Below are 17,482 nucleotides of genomic sequence, written 5' to 3'. Positions count from 1 at the left end.
AGGGGGTGGGAGATGGGGCAGCACAGGGGGTGGCGGCAGGTCAGCAGGGCAGGGGCAGGGAACAGTGGGGACTTCAGCGAGGGGCTGTGGCTGGTATTTCTACAGGGCAGCGGCTGTTGCGTTCATCTCACATGCAGAAGTCCTGCACTGACCCCAGGCAGAAACAGGCCATTTCCATGGTGCCTGTGACACCCTCCCAGCAGGACGGGGACATAGGATGAGGGCACTCTGCCTGTCCTGAGGTGCTCAGGGCCAGCTCTGCAAGGTTGGCCCCCATTTTGCCTGAGGGACCTCTTGGTCCTCGGCCTCTGCTCTGGCCTGGCTGGAACAGGCACAAGAGCTCGTGGGGCAGGGCTGGGAGAGCTCTCCTGGGAGTTTCTCTTTTGCAGTGGAGCGGTGAGGAGCATCGCAGCTTCCATCTGTGCCCTGTCCTTGCACCCACACACATCCCCACGGCCTTGCTGTGCAGGCATCACACACGGCAGGGTGTGTTCAGGGATGGGGAAACGACCCCCTGGCATGGTCCCCACGACAGCCCTCGGTGACCCGTCTCCCCACAGCCCTCCTGCTTTGGCACCCTCCCCCGGGACCTGGCCCCTCTCCAGCCCCAGCCATGTCCCACACGGCGGTTGGCACACAGCCATCCCCCAGGGTCTACTGGGGTTTGGGCTGGGAGAGAGGCCAGGCAGCGCTGGCTGTTCCCCTCAGTACAGGCACTGAGCCCAGCAGGAAGGAGCTGGACATGCAGAAAAATGCACCCAGAAACCTGGGGTGCGCGGCCAGGGCCAGAAACGGTTGACATGAGGAAATACTTTCCACTGTGAGGGTGACAGAGCACTGGAACAGGTTGCCCAGAGAGGTTGTGGAGTCTCCTTCTCTGGAGATATTCAAAACCCACCTGGATGCAATCCTGTGCAATATGCTCTAGGTGACCCTGCTTGAGCAGGGGGGTTGGACTCCTCATGTTCAGATGGCAGAACAAGGGGCACAGAGTGACACTGTCTTGTGTGTCCTTGTGCCACTGTGGCCAGTCCCAGCTTGGAAGCTGATGGGGCAGCTGACACACACACCCCTGTCCCCTCTAAAGCTGCTGTGCCTGTCGGCACTAGCCTGGACATTCAATGGTTTATCGCTTTACCTTTGGGTGACTCCACTTCATTTTGTGAAGCTCCATTCACTGCCCACCCCGAGGCACATGATGCCCTTGGAGATGCCCTGTGCTCTCCTGGGGGAATCCATACTCCCTTTGAGAAGGACAGGCATCAGTCTCCAACCCTGTCATATGGGAGATACTGCTTGACCGTTCACCACCTCCAGGAGCACTGGGCACCCACCCACCCTCATTCCCTAACACATCACCTAGGAGCTCATGGCCTTGAGCGCATGCAGAGTGCCGGAAAAGCAACAGAGTCTTTCAGGGTGTAAAGTCCTTGAGCACATTTTTGACTCCAGCTTTGGAAGGAGAGCCCAACCTTCAAGCACTGCACTGAGGAAATCCCCTTTTATTAGAGCAAAGCCAGGTCTCACACAGTGACAGACACATTTACAGTAGGCATCTCAGTCAGACAGACATGATTTGCACCTCTGGAGAAGTGGGATGAATTCAAACACTTCTGTACAAACATAATTATCACACAGAGAAAGTCCAAAGCATAGGAGTTGTTTGAGATAAATTAGGAACTCCTTGTAAAGAGAGATGGGCATCTCATTGCTGCTGAACTAGTACCGGCTGAATCAGTTTCCTCAGTGCATTCTTGAGCTCCTTGTTTCTCATGCTGTAGATGAGGGGGTTCAGTGTTGGAGGCACCATCGAGTACAGAACAGCCAGCACCAGATCCACAGCTGGAAAGGAGATGGAGGGGGGCTTCACGTAGGCAAACACAGCAGTGCTGACAAACAGGGAGACCATGGCCAGGTGAGGCAGGCACATGGAAAAGGCTTTGCGTCATCCCTGCTCAGAGGGGATCCTCAGCACAGCTGTGAAGATCTGCACATAGGGCAACACAATGAAAACAAAACACCCAAAGAATAAACGAAGACCAATGACAATAAGCCCAACCTCCCTGAGGTAGGAGTCTGAGCAGGAGAGCTTGAGGATCTGGGGGATTTCACAGAAGAACTGGTCCGCAGCATTGCCTTGGCGGAGTGGAATTGAAAATGTGTTAGCAGTGTGCAGCACAGAATACAGAAAACCACTGCCCCAAACAGCTGCTGCCATTTTGACACAAGCTCTTGTGCCCATAAGGGTCCCGTAGTGAAGAGGCCTGCAGATGGCAATAAAGCAGTCGTAGGCCATAACTGTGAGAAGAGAATACTCTGCACACATAAAGAAGACAAAGAAAAAGACCTGGGCAGCACATCCCAAGTAGGAAATGGCCCTGGTGTCCCACAGGGAATTGGCCATGGATTTGGGGACAGTGGTGGAGATGGTGCCAAGGTCGAGGAGGGAGAGGTTGAGGAGGAAGAAGTACATGGGGGTGTGGAGGTGGTGGTCGCAGGCTACGGCTGTGATGATGAGGCCGTTGCCCAGGAGGGCAGCCAGGTAGACACCCAGGAAGAGCGAGAAGTGCAAGAGCTGCAGCTCCCATGTATCCGCAAATGGCAGGAGGAGGAACTTGTTGAGGGAGCTGCTGTTGGGCATTCGCTCCCTCTGGGCACAGGGGGACTGTCTAAGGAGGAAAAGACATTGGCAAGTTAGGACAGACTTCTCTGAGAAAAACTTCCCATTTTTCAAAGAAATCCCCCCCTTCCCCCCCAAATACAAATGCATTTCCTTTTTCCTTCTCCGGAAGACCTTTGTTCAGGTCCCCAGTTTCAGCTTCAGTTGCGTGTGCTGGGAGGAGCAGGGGTTTGTCCTGCTTTACACCAGTGGGTACTTGGCAACTAGTTTGTCACATCTACATCTCTGATGTCAGAGGACAACCACCTTTAGTGGAAAAGGTCTGCTAACAGAAGCACACATAATTCTAAAGAGTGTGGCCTCCAGCAGAGAGGTTTAGCAATTTGGGGGTTTTGTTTTTTTGAGATTTTTTAAGATCTGCCATCACATCTGGTGAGTGTATTGCTGCAAGAACGAACCTTATAAAGACCAGAGAGGCCAACGGCTTCTCAGTGGCTTGGTGCAGAATCAGGAGTGCTGCTGGGTCCATCCATCTTGTTCCCAGCTGCCATGCACTCGCACTTGTGTTACGCAGAGGATGATTTCACCCACAAGTTATTCTGAAAAAAACACTGGACTCTGATGAGATCACGAGAGGCTGGTTTCAAAGCACAGATCTAACTCTACTCTCTTTCTCAATTCCGAGTGGAGATGTGATGGCGAGAACAGGACTTTCCTCCTGACATACATGATCACACCAAGGACTCTGTGAGGTGAGTGCCAATAGCTGAGGAAATTCTCAGCACTCCCATTCTGGCTGAGGAAATGCAGGGTTCACTTCAGCTGCACACATACAAAACCACTCAGGAGCATTTTGTGGCCTTAGCATCTCCTGAGCTTCTTGAAATGGCTCTCCAATGCTGCCAAGATGCAAGGGGGGAGCTGTGCCCTTCTGGAGGGCAGCTCGCAAACTCAGCAGGACACTGGAAGATGATAGTCATGTGTCCTGAAAATGAAGTCTCCTAAAGGGAGAGTCACCTCCTTGCCAGCCCTTCCGACTGCATTTCTCAGCACCCTGGGGTGAGAACAGGCCTTGGGCACGTCGCCCCTATGCAGACACCTCCATGACAAGACCTCAGGGTGGGTGTCTGAATTTGTAGCTGAACCCCCAGCTGACCACAAGTACAAGAGCAGAAAGGAGCGGTAGGGAAACAAGGAGAAACGCTGTGACCCTGCTGCCAAGAAAGGAGAGAGAGAGACAGAGGGGCACCTTCCCCAGATTCCACCTCCTGGACCGTGTGTCCTCCCAGGGCAGTCGTTCTCAACCTCTTTGCCTTGCAGGTGGAAATGGGCACGAGGCAGGAGAGAGGCAGCTGTGCTTTTCTGGAAATCTGACTGCAGAGGAGATGAAATATGTCTTAGAGCCCTTCACCTTCAGAGCAGAGGCAGGGCTCTCTTGGGTGGGAGAGGAGAAAAGAAAGGGTGGCTTGCTCAGAGGAAGACATCTCCAAGGAAGCACCACAAGAGAGTTGCCTGAAGCCAGCCTGCCACAGTGTTTCTGTGGGCACTTTCCTAGCACTCCCTGAGCATCTCTCAGCTGCCTGGAGCTGTCCCCAGTGGGAGCTCGTTCTTTGTCCCCACGTCTCTCCCCTGCCACTGCTCACAGACCCCATGCCACCATGTGGGTGTTCGGCTCTGCCCTACGGAAACCTTGTGGCCAAAGGGCACTGCCCAGGGGCATCTCTGTGTTTGCAGGACCTAAGGAGCAGGTGAGACTAAGCCTGATGAGACTGATGAGAGCTGCAAAGGTGCTATTGGTGCTGCCTGCAGGTAAAAAGATGGCTGAGGGGACTTTCTGGGATCCTTGCAGACCTATTGATCCCTCCCAGTAACACTGCAGAACTCTCCTTCAGTCGTCTAAACCTAAAACATCCTTTTCGATTTGTTCCCTGCCAAAGATATAAAACAAAATCAGAGCCTCAGGGGAGTGCCTTCCCTTTCAGGTAAGCCTGCAGTGAGTGTTTCCTTGAAAACACCCCTCCAGACATGTTCTGAGGGTGAGCTAGAGCTGTGAGCAGCCCTGACCCATGCAATACCCTCTCAACAGGAAAATGAACCTGTCCTGCTGGGGGTCTCTCACCCCACCCAGAACTTCTCCCTGCAGTGCTGTCAGGAGTTCCCTGCGAAGGCTGAGTGCTGACCCTGCAGGTAGCAGAGTCACTGCCCCAGGCACGCAGCAGCCTGGGTCACAGGGACACTGCTCTGAACAGCCCTGGGCAGGCATGTGTGCACACCATGGCTTCGCTCCCCTGCACCAGTCGTGGAAGGACGTAGCCGTGATGCACTGTCCTTGTGACAGTGTGGCAGGGAATCCCTGCTCTGAAGCATCTCCCCATGCTCCTCATTGGAGAAGTCGGGAGAACGAACGTTAAAAAACTTATCAGTCATGGGGTGGGATGGGTTTAGAAGACCCCTCCAGGAACATCAGTAGTATTGCCCTGCAGCTAAAGACTTACCATGTAAAGGGCTGTAAAGATTTCTCCCACAAGGAGCTCTCCTCTGGCCTCCCACTCCACACTACCTTTCACTTCTCGCTGTCTTCTCTCATCTCATGGCAGCAGCAGCAGGCAGAGCCTGGAGCCCTGCTGCTCTTTGCAGAGGAGCTGCCTCTGGACACAGCTGTCTCTGGGCAGTGCTGTCAGGTTGCTGTGAGCTCCCCCTCTCCCAGGAGCCTGGTCCCGCTCAGGAGCAGGGGCTGAACTGAAGACGTGAATTTCTCTGTCCCTTGTGCTCCCTCCTCCTGGGAAATGTTCTCTGAAGTAGACTGAAATAATCACCTATTGTCCTTTTCTAAAGAATGCAGAGAGACTGATTCCAACATTGCAGTTTATTTCATCAGAGGGTGCCTATCTATGAAAGGTGGAAATGTCCCACTCTGGAAGCTACTATGTCCATCTCTTAACTAGGCAGGACACCCAGATGGGGACAAGAAGGGAGCTCGTTTACCCATGGTTCAGATATTGATACAGATGAGTCAATCTGGGCATCTCATGCTGGCCCAGCTCCCTGGGCTGGAGTGGGTTTCAGATCCATCCCATGAACTCCACAAACACACAGGAGGTGGGATTCTGCTTGCCCAACCCGAAGTGAGCACAACACAGAGGTCTGCATGGGAGCTCCCTGTCTAAGCTCCCATTGCAATCACTGGAGACGGAGGGTGGGAGTCAGTTGCTCACACACAAACACCTGGTGACAGTTGAAGAGACAGAGGTGGTCCCAGGCATGTGCCAGTGTCTGCTTGCTCTGATGGAGCCACTATGAGACCCACATCCTTTTGGAGCATCAGGTGGGGACCAGGTGGGGAATTTCCTTGGCCATCTGAAATGACACTAGATGCCTACTACAACTAGAGCTCCACTCACTAAGAATCTGAGACATATGAAGATCCCAATGTTAAAAACAGCTTTAATAATTCAATGCAGACACTTGATTTAATGACATGGAAATAGACTGGCAGGACCATTGCAGGTGCCTGGGGTGTCCAGCACAACCCCATGTCTCTAGCAGATACAGCATGGGACCTGCAGGGAAACCAAGCCCCTTCATAGTAGCTGCTGGGCAAGTGCCCCAGGGCATCTTGGGTTTCCTACCTATGCCCAAACAAATGAATCCCAACACTGCCTTTAGGGAAAGTCTGTACTGTCTGCATCCAAACATGCTTCATAAATAGGCGGCACATCACAGCAACGTCTCTGCTCTAGTCTCTGCACACTCAAACCCTTCCAGTTCTCCTCCCCCTGAACCTCTTCTCACTCCTAAATATGAACAGGGACTGGCCTAATGATGAGATCAGGGTGGCTGGATCACAGGCTGCCCAGGCCCAGGGACTCCTTCAGTGGCTTCTTGTCCTTCCTGGAGATTGGTTCAAGAAGTCTGTCACAGGCCCAATGGTGCTGCCAAGTTAACTTGGGCAGCCAACCCCTGTCCTGCCATTCCTGCACGGCCCAGCTCTGTTTCTCCCTGGCCTTGGGCACTGCAGGCTTTGCTCTCTTAGTGGGAAACTCCCTTCACCATTACATTGTCACCTGCTAGCCATGCCAGTATGTCACCATTTGCAATCAAAGCCTTTGCATACATAAGGTCCTTGGTAACAGGTTTTCTTGTGACAAATCTTTGCTTGATGCCACAGCTGAGGTGCTGAATCAAAAATGTATGCAAATATATGCAGTCTGGAGTGCAAGCAGATGCAAATGGAGATGCACAAGCTGTCATAGCAGTGTGACATGGTTGGAATAACTGAGGTGTGGTAGGATCACTTGCATGACTGGGGTCCTTCAATGGCAGGGTGCAAGTTCTTTAAGAGAGACCACCAGGCAAGATGAGGAGGGGCATTCCCTATGTGTGAAGGGGTAGCTTGCATGTATGGAGCTCTTCCATGGCATGGACCAAGGGAGGCAGCTCTGAAGGGCAGAGGAGCTCAGGAAAGCCCGCAGATCTTTAAGGACAGCACCCGTCAAGCACAAGAACGCTCCATAACAAACAGTTTGTAAAATTAGTAGACATCTCTGGACACCAGCTTGGCTAAACAGGGAACTCCCACGTGAGCTCCAGGGCAATCAGACAGCATACGGAAAGGGGAAGAGGGCAGAGGCTGCAAAGGAGGAATTTAGAAATATTGTCCAGCAAAGTCGGGATGGTGTTAAAGAAGCCAAAGCTCCCCTGGCATAGAGACACTTACAGGGGATGTGAAGGACAGGAAGAAGAGCTGCTACTGCTTCAGTGACAGTAAAAGAATAAAAAAGGAAATGTGGGATCACTGCTGACTGGGGCAGGGATTCTAGCAAAAGCGGATGCAGGTAGGTCTGGGGAAATCAAGTCCTTCCTGGCTTCCACCTTCATCCACAAGGTCTCCTGAGCTGTTGTGCCTAGAGTCAGGACTCCTGAGGAGCAAACTAACCCGCAGTGCCCATGTCTCTAGAAATGAACCCATAGAAGTCTCTGGGACTGGATGGCTGGCATCCATGGACATGGCAAGAGCTGGCTGCTCTGAAAGCAAGGCTGCTCTGTGTGATTTTTGAAAGGTTGTGGAGATCAGGGGAGGTCCCAATGAGCAGAAGAAGGAATATGCTGTGCTCATCTTCAAAAATGGCCACAAGGACAAAGCAGGGAGCTGCAGGCTGTTCAGCCTCATGTTGCTGAGGAGTGTGTCATGGAGCCAGTCCTCTCTGATCACCATTCTGGGCACATGAAGAAGGTGCCTGGAAACAGTCAGCATGGATTTACTGAAGGTAAATCATTCCTGACGCAACTGATTGCCTTCTGTGATATAAGGCCTGCATTTGTGGAGGAGAAGAGAGTAGTGGATGTCCAGTAGACATCCAGATGGGCAAAAAGCTGGTTGGATGATCAGGCTTAGAGGGTTTTCATGAATGGGTCATGCTTGACCAGGAAGCCAGAGAAAGATGGGGTATGCAGGGGTCTACCCCACATCCTGTCCTCTTTGAAAGGCTCATCAGTGGGGCAGAACAACACGTTCATCAGGACAGGCAGAGACCTGACCGGCACAGGAGTGACCCCGAGGAGAAGGCCCTGGATGTTATGAGGGCTGCCATATGAGTCAGTGGTGCACGCTCACCACAAAGGAGGCCAGCTGCATACAGGACTGCATTAGCAAGAGCATGGCCACCCAGGCAAGGGCAGTTCTTATCCCCCTCCACTCAGCACTGCTGTGGCCACATGTCTGGATTAGTGTGTCCCAGTGTGGTACGCCCAGTGCTGGAGGAATGTGGAGCAACTGGAGAGGATCCAGAGGAGGTCTGCCCAGATGGGTTTGGGGGCCTGAAGCACATGGCCTGTATGGAGAGGCTGAGGGACCTGGGCTTCGTCAGCCTGCTGAAGTGGAGGCTAAGGCCAGTACAGTAGTCACCTGAGATTGCCTGCGACAGGGTGGTTTCAGAGATGATGGAGTATTTCTTGGTAGCAGGAAGCCACATGAGAAGGGGAAAGAGCCACAAGGTGCATCATGAGAGGCTCAGACTGCACTTCATGTAACAAGAATGTCACTCATAGGGTAGTGCTGTGGTGCAACAGGACACCCAGAGGGACTCTGTGATCAGCTCCTTGCCTTTTGTTTCAAGGAGCAGCCAGCAAGGACAGAGGGATGTCAGTGAAGATGGGGAGACCCTGCAGTGAGGGCAAGGTAGGGAAGCACGCTGGGTGTCTACAGGCTGCAGGGAAACAGGTACAGCTTTGGGACAGCACAGGACAGCCTGTGGTGGAGATGACCGAGGGCAATGCCAAGGCTGAAAGCCTCCAAAAGAACTGAGGTCTTTATCCCCTTTCCTATAGCTGGTGTCTGCTACTGAGGACTACGAGAAGATGACATTTCCTTACAGCATTGTGGTCTTGCTGCCTCCTCACATCCACGGAGCATTGCACACAGCCCCAACCTGACACTGCCCCCAGGAAGTGCCCTGAGCAACATGTGAAGGAAAGGATCACCCCACCCAGGGGCTGGCTGTGGGTCTTGGCCATTCTGCTTGATAACACACAGCAAGGTTGACCTGGCATCACAGCCACCCTCACATTGCCTTTGCCTACCTGCAATCAGGGCCTCCAACTTTCTGCTCTAATCAGCCCCTGGGGAGACTTTGTTGATAACGGCCCTCAGTGGGACCTGTTAACGCTCCAGGAAACTTGGGATTTGCTTCTGATGTAAACTTCTTGAGAGGTTTCTTCAATCTCCTCTCAGCATCTGAGGTTCATGGGCTCAGCACCAAAGACACCCGAGGGGTCATTAAGATGCAAAAACCCCTAAGGAGCCATGCCTCTCCCCATAATTTTCTTCAGCTCTTCAATTCTTCTGCTGCGGCTAATTGGAGAGGTTTCAGGAGTGTATTTACAAGAGGAAGATTTCAACGAGCATCAAAAAAAAAGAGGGATTTCTGCTTTCAAAGTTGTCCTTATTTTTCAGCTTACAGCCTAGAGCGATATCCACCTTCTCCAACTGATATTGATCCAGAGTGTCTCCTAATGAAGTCTGGACATGTAGGAAAAGCACCATCCTGGAGGTCAGACAGCCATGCAAAATATTGTTCCCCACCTCCCCAGCCCTGACACTTCTCTCATCAGCCACTGGGGACTTCGATCACTCTTGTTCAAATCGAACCTTTTGCCACTCAAGGCTGCAGCTGAATGTTACAGCTCCTGTGCACCAATTCCCACCTGCTTTCCTTAGACAACTAGCTGCAAACAGGCACAGAAGGATTTGTCTTGAGTGTGATCAAAGACAAATAAACTTGATCCAGTGTCCTAAGAAGTAAAATACGCTCCTGAACTGTATGTCAAATCCAAGTTGCCTCCAGTGATGTGCACAGTCTACAAGGAATAACCTTCCTTGACCTGTTCTTCACAAATAGATAGGAAAGGCTGGATAGACACACAGTGAAGGAGTTGGTTGAAGAGACAATTAGACTACTGAAAGTGGAGGCAAGCCTCAGACTCCCTGAAGCTCAAAGCAAAAATAGAGAGTTGAGAAGTATCCAAACTGTAAAGAGTAAGGGGAGGAGGAAGACTGGGAAACTATGGAAAGTGCATATGTCCACACCGTCTGATGCAAAGTTGACTTTAGAAATGATCAGTTTAATCAGGGATGTGGAAATAGGTGAAAGATTAGTTGAGGTTAAAACCACAGCATAACAGAGAGAGCTGTGGCAACGCAAGTTAAGGGGCAGATCAACATTTCTTCTCCTGAGATTCATGCCCTTCCTCAAAATTTCCATTATGTCATCATGGGAAAACACTGACTATTTATTAACATTATTCAGTCATATCAACTGATGAAAATGTTCTCATTTATTTATTTATTTTTTAATGTTGAGAACAGTTCTTCACCTTTCCAGGCAGAGCTCAGGGGTCCAACCACAAGCACCCAGCAGCACTTGGAGAGGCCCCGGTGTCTCTGAGGGGCCTGCCTGGGCCTGGCAGCTCTCACAGGGGACCAGCGGGAGACCAGAGCCCCTCGGAGCTGCAGATGGAGGCTGGGCAGAGGGGACCAGGGCACCTTCAATGGCACTAGCCATCCATGACCCTGTGACTGCATCCCACCCAAGTTCTGAAAATCACTTTCCTTTTCAGACAGAAAGATAATGCATAATCTCCCCAGAATACTAGCATACTAAAACGGAACAAATCAAGAAAGACAATAAGAGCACAAAAAAATGAAAAGCTGGAAAGTATACCAAAGCATTTCTTTGCTTTCAATCTTTGTCTTAATTTCTTTCTTGTTTCATTTTTATGTCCTTTTCTAAACTTTTCTGTTATAATCAGGCCTACACCACTAAACAGGATATTGTTGTGTCTCACACAGAGCCTGGTGTCAGAAGACCACCCCCTGCCCATGGCTGTCCGGGCCACCCCTCACTCTTTGCACCGAGCACGTCGCACTCTGAGGTGTCGGGCTTTCTCGACTGGTGAGGAAAGCAAGGTGACTAGCTTCAAGGAAATGCTCTATTTTTGGATGGCCTAATTTGCACAAATCTCAACATACCTGTGTTTAAGCAATGTTTTAAAGGAGTCCCTAAAATATCTTCAGTGCAATAATTGACAAAAAAAAAAAAAAAACTCTTTTCCAAAACTTCACACAATTTTTACCATTGCCAAATATTTTTTCTTCCTTATTAATTGGCAGCACCGTGTTCGTGCACTACAGGAATTAGTCTGTCTATGTGAGCGTAAACATATATATAGAGAGAGATACATTATTCATCAAAATACATTTGCTGGCAATCCTCTGCATGGAGAAACTTAGTTCTGAGGAACTAATTTATTTAAATGGACATGTTTCAGATCTCTTCTTCTGTTTCTCTCTCCTTTCTGCTTCCTCTGCCTCTTCTCTCTTTACAGAGCTCTCCAGGGAACGGTGCACTGAATCACAGCACTTGAGACTGTGCGAAAGGCCTTGCTAAAGGGAAGGTTCACAAAATCCCCTGCTTTCCCCTTGTGCACAAAGCCATTCATCTGAAGGCAATCAGGTTGGCCAGGCATGGTTTCCATTTCTCCTTGGTCAACCCATGCTGCCTCTTCCAGGCCTTGTCCTTCATGTGCTTGGAGATGGTTTCCAGGAGGATTTGCTGCATCACCTTCCCAGGGACTGAGATGAAGAGGACCAGCCTGTCATTCCCCAGATCTTCCCTCTTGCCCTTCTGGAAGATGGGTTCAATGTCTGCCTTTTCCTAGTCATCAGGAACCTCCCTGATTTCCCTGACCTTTAAAAGATGATCAACAGCGGCGTTGCAATGACTCCAGCCACCTCTCCCTGCACCTTGGGGTGCTTCCTGTCTAGTCCCATGGACTTGTGTGTGTCCACTGGGCAAAAGTCCTCCCCAGCTGCATCTTCCTCTGCCATGGGTGAGGCTTTGCTAACACAGATGCTGCTGAAAGACTTGTGGGCCAGGGAGGCCTGGCAATAGACAAGACCAGTAAAAGATAAGGTGAAAGAGGCAATGAGCTCCTCAGCCTTTCCCTTGTCTTTCTTACTCTGTCCCCTGTCCCACTGAGCAGGGAGACCACACTTTCCTTCTCTGCCTGCCTTGTGCTGCCCATGTGCTTACAGAAGCCCTTCTGGTTACCCTCCCCATCTCTTCCAGCCCTCTGTGCACTTCCTTCTGCCTTTTCAAGTCCTAAAACACAAAGTTCCTGCTCATCTGTGGCAGCCTCAGGCCAGGCCTGATGGACTTTCCTGCAGATTTTCCTGTCTTCCTGTGCTTTGTGGACGTTGTCCCTGATGATCCAAGAGGGCTTCATGGCTCCTCTGCCCTCCAGGGCAGTCACCCGTGGGATCCTGACAAGCAGATCCTGAACAAGAAGAAATCCTCTCTGCTGCAGCACAGGGTGCTGATTCTCTTATTCCTCCTACCTCTGCACTGTCACACAGTCACTGCAGTGACAGCCAACCTCCACATTCACATCCCCATCCAGCCTGAACTTCAGGCAAGAATGAAAGGGCAGCATGGCACCATCTACAGAGAAGTGCAAACCACAGAGGTAGAGAACTCACCCTGCAGAAAAGCCTGCATTTCTCCCCTCACCACTGAGGGGATGCAGGCAATGGACTTCTATGTGGCTAAAGATGGATGCAAAGAACTTCCAGGGTAATGTAGATATGCCTGAGGCAGTGCCTCCCAGGCTGCCCTTACAGTCAACAAGGAAGAAGAAGGAGGTGTTCACCTGCCTTTTTTTAAATGGTCGTATAAAGCACAAGTGACTCCTGTCCCAGAGACATTTGCTCTGTGCTTGAAATGGGGCCTGAGGTCACAGGCTTTTAGGAGAATTCAGGTTGAAGGGACCACGGGAGGCCTGTATGCAACCTGCTGCTCACAGCAGGGTCTGATGGAGGGTCAGAAACCAAAAAATGTCCCTGCCAAAGGATTTCTGGCGTGATACAGCAGGATAAGGGAGTAGAGGGTTGACAGCGTAGTATAAGTCCCATTGAGAAAAGGCTTTCTTTTTTTGCTTTCTCCAGAGAATTAAATCCTCAGCTCTCCAGAGGGAACAAGCTGGGACACTAACTTTGCCACTAACATGGAGACGGAGAAGCTCCTGAGTCCCTTACAGGCAGAGGCTGGTCCAAAGGACACCACCCCAACGGCACCAGACCCCCCCCAGGCATGCCTGCCTTGGTGCTGGGCACCCTGCAGCCCCAGGCAGGAGGTGTGCAGGGAACAGAGTGGGGTCTGCAGCCTGCAGCCCTCAACACCCAGCAGGTGTGGTGGGACCCTGCTCCTCTAGATGAGACTGGGCTCTCCTACATTTCCCCAGGGTGAAGCCTGCGTCCCCTCTGGCTGGGAATACAGCCTGGCAGGGAGGGCCAACACGGGAAACACAATCTCTGTTCTGGGGTGTGAAGAGAGAGGGGAGGGCAGAGGGGGATCTGCTCATGCCCTGGGCACTGATTCCCTCCCTGCAGCCAGTACAGCCCTGCTGATGCCCTGTGACCCATGAGCCCAGGAGATGGGACTCCCATCTGCTCTGGCTCCAAAGATTTCTCAGCCCTTCAGACCCAGGAGGCAAAGCACCGGTCTGGGGACACCTCAGCAGTCGAAGGGGCTGAATGCCTGGCGTGTTCCTGAGAACTTTTCTGCAGTCTGCCTGCATTGGTTTGACTCCTGTTGCCCATGGAGCAGAGACTCCTTTGGAGGATGAACTCTCTCACTGTGTAACTCTGGAGGACAGGGTTGACAGGTTTGACCAGGCAGTACAGATGCCAGCAAGGCCTCAACCCCACAGTAGTGTCCCCTGCCCAGGACTCCACTTTCCAGCCCCTTCCTCCTAGAGGATTTGGGTTAGGAGGGACTGCTGGAGATTTGCAGGACCACGATCTGCTCTGAGCTGGGCTAACTTTACAGTCAGATCAGGTTGGTAAGTGCTTTCTCCTGGAGAGTTTTTAAAAATCTCCTGGCCCCGGTCCCAGTGCTGCTCAACTATCATGATTACTGTGTCTTTTTCCTTAAACTCATTTGAAATTTCCCGTACTGCATCTTCTCCTTGTTTTCTCTTGTGCTTTCCTTCCCTTGGCCCCCAGCCAGACCATCCCATCTACGTTGACCGATGACAATCACAGACTCATCTCCAAGCTCAGCCTTGCTGGGATCTCCTGGGACCATTCAGGTGGGCCATGGTGGCCAGCTCTAAGCAGACATACATGCTGCAGGTCCCTACATGGTCTCAGAGGAGAACGTATGGAGACACAGCATGACCCAGGGCAGAGCCTGTGGGCCAATGCCAGGGCAGAGTCAGCATCAGCAGGTGTGAGAAGAGAAGACCTCCAGCAGCTCCTTTCCACACCCAGGCAGGGACTGAGGCACCCAGCAGTGCTCCTGAGAGATAATGGTAACACAGAAGAGGTGGCACCATGAGCTGTAATGCTGGGCACCAACCAGCTGTCCTGGGTGCACAGTTCTGGCAAGCAGTGCCAATGGCCGCAGCCCCTGAGAGACCCCCGACCCTGCTAGGAACAGTGAGGCCCCTCACGACTGTTGGGAGCTTCCTGGAGTGTCATGACTCCCATCTGTGCCCCATCTCTGCACTGGCCCAGCCCTGCTGCTCTGCACGTGGCCCCACGGCCCCACTGCCCCACTGTACAGACACTGCACAGGACAGGGTTTGTTCTGCGGTGGGGAAACATCCCCCGAGCATGGTCCCCATGACAGACCTCAGTGCCCTGTCCCGCAAGGACCTCCTGCCCAGCAGCCTCCCACCAGTCCACATCCCCTGCCCAGCCCTGGTCCTGCCCCCTGAGGTTAGCAGAAGGCCATGCTCTGGGGTCTGCTGGTGCCTGGGCCCCAGGAGATAGGCCAGGCAGGGCTGGATTTTCCCCCCATAGAGGTACTGAGCCCAGCAGGCAGACGGAGCCGGTCACATTCCAAGATCACCCCTCACCAGCACCATGGGGAATGGCCAGTGCTGGAAATGGCTGATATGAGGGGCTGAGTCTGGGAGGAGTTTCCTGGGGCAGCTTCTCCTCTCTGCTCATGCAACAAGCTGGGCTGCATCTTTGTTCTGACAGACCCTATATGAAGGGCCCAATGGGAGGATGATGGTCTATAGTCCCAGTAGACGGCCCCAGGATGTCCTCTACATGCTCCCTGCCAGCCCCGCAGAGCACCCAGCAGAGGGCTCGTCCTCCCTGGGCTCACAGCTGGATGCTCAGTCCTTCATCTGGGCATGGAGCCTTGTCTGGGGGGGACATTTGGGGTATGGACCAGCACACAGGGTGTCTGAAGACACACACATTGTCTGAAGGAGATGTGCTGGGGACAGGGCCTGAGGGACAGCAGCAAACTCATATGGCTCCTGGGTGCTGCTTCCTTCAACACAAGCTCCCACAAGGGCTCCCAGCCTTCTTTTTGGTGCCATCCATCAGGAGGGATGATGGCACAAGGAGCTGGGAGGGTGGGGAGCGTTAATCCTTCTTCAGGCACTTCCCAGGCCATGTGGAGGGCCAGCAGAGTAAGGACTTCTGGCTCTGCACCGCGAGCTCACTTTACTATACCCACACTCTGAACCTTGTTTTGGATTAAAGGTCGGCAATTTCAAACCCAGTTCCACTTCCTTCTCATCTCTCCCAATCCCTCCTCTGATCTCGCTGGCCATTCCCATCCCCCCTCCCCTTTTCTGCCGCAGGGCCCCGAGCTGATAGTGCTGCTCTGAGGAGTGAGCAGGCTGTGGGGCCACAGGGCCACGGGGTGACTCTGCACTGGCCATGCTGGTCAGGGTAGGAAGCAGACACAACCAAATGGGGATCAGGGCTTCTAATCCCTTGAGGGACTGCAGATGTGGCAAGTGCTTGGAGGGACTATGGAGCATTTCCAGAAGTACTAGTTGAGTCCAGGTGCGCCTCTACATCTTGCCCCTGGTATCACACTGATGACATGAATCGCTCTCCAGTCTCCTTTCCCTCTGCCAGATGGGTCCCCACTGCCTCTGCTGGGATGGCAGAGTCCTCCTTTGACCACAGATACCTGGGTTTAGCACTTTACCCTTAGGTGACTCCACCTTGGAGGACCTCTCCCTTTGTGAGGCTCCACTCACTGCCCACCCCAGGCACACACTGGCCCAGGAGATGCCCTGTGCTCTCCTGGCACCTCCGGCTTCCCCTCCATAATGACGGGCATCTGACACTGTGCTTTAACATGTGGAATGGCCCTGGGTGTGCACATCATCACTGACAATTCATCATCTCCACTGTTACTGGACAGCAATGGGTAAGTCCTAAATCCAGCCCTTGTTCTCTAAGAGATCATAACATGATTATGAGCTTTTTGCTTCTAAACCCATGGACAACTCTGACCAGCAGGCCCTTTTGACATGCAATTCCTTAGGCCTCTTCTTGACACCAGCTTTGGAAGAAAAGCCCAACCTTCAGGCACTGCACTGCGTAGAAGCTACTTTATTACAGAGATACTTCAAGGGAGTCAGCTCTGACTCAGTGTTCGACACAATTTTATATGGGCACCTGGTGAGACAGAGCAGTCCCATTAAAAGTGGAATGAATCCAAACATTTGTGTAGTAACATGATAACAAATAATAAAAACAACAGTAACAATAATAATAATAAAAATAAAGTGAACAGACAAAGCTCAGGGCTGTTTGGGATACACTGGGATTCAATTGTGGAGAGCAAAGGCGATTTTACCACTGCTGAAAAATGTCCATGAGATCACTTTCCTCAGGGCATCTTTCAGCTCCTTGTTCCTCATGCTGTAGATGAGAGGGTTCACTGTTGGAGGCACAACCGAGTACAGAACAGCCACCACCAGATCCAGAGCTGGGGAGGAGATGGAGGGGGGCTTAAGGTAAGCAAAAAATGTGGTGCTGACGAACAGGGAGACCACGGCCAGGTGAGGCAGGCACATGGAAAAGGCTTTGTGCCGGCCCTGCTCAGAGGGGATCCTCAGTACAGCAGTGAAGATCTGCACGTAGGACAGCACAATGAAAACAAAACATCCGAAGAATAAACAGGCACTAAACACAATAACCCCAACTTCCCTGAGGTAGGAGTCTGAGCAGGAGAGCTTGAGGATCTGGGGGATTTCACAGAAGAACTGGTCCACGACATTGCCTTTGCAGAGTGGTATTGCAAAGGTGTTCCCAGTGTGCAGCACAGCAGTGAAAAAACCACTGCCCCAGGCAGCTGCTGCCATTTTGGCACAGGCTCTGCTGCCCATGATGGTCCCATAGTGCAGCGGTCTGCAGATGGCAACATAGCGGTCATAGGCCATGACTGTGAGAATAGAAAACTCTCCTGTAAACAAGAAGGCAACCAGGAAGACCTGTGCAGCACATCCTGAGTAGGAAATGGCCCTGGTGTTGCTCAGGGAATT

At 52.1% G+C, this 17,482-nt stretch overlaps 1 pseudogene; it reads right to left on the bottom strand.

Moving 5' to 3' along the window:
- Nucleotides 1-1,705: 1,705 nt before the first annotated feature.
- Nucleotides 1,706-2,641, bottom strand: LOC136996069 (olfactory receptor 14C36-like; annotated as a pseudogene).
- Nucleotides 2,642-17,482: the final 14,841 nt, after the last annotated feature.

This window comes from Apteryx mantelli, unplaced genomic scaffold (assembly GCF_036417845.1).
Source record: "Apteryx mantelli isolate bAptMan1 unplaced genomic scaffold, bAptMan1.hap1 HAP1_SCAFFOLD_20, whole genome shotgun sequence".
NCBI classification, from domain to species: domain Eukaryota; kingdom Metazoa; phylum Chordata; class Aves; order Apterygiformes; family Apterygidae; genus Apteryx; species Apteryx mantelli.
Note: the sequence above shows the minus strand (reverse complement) of the source record. Positions and strands in the feature narration are given on the sequence as shown.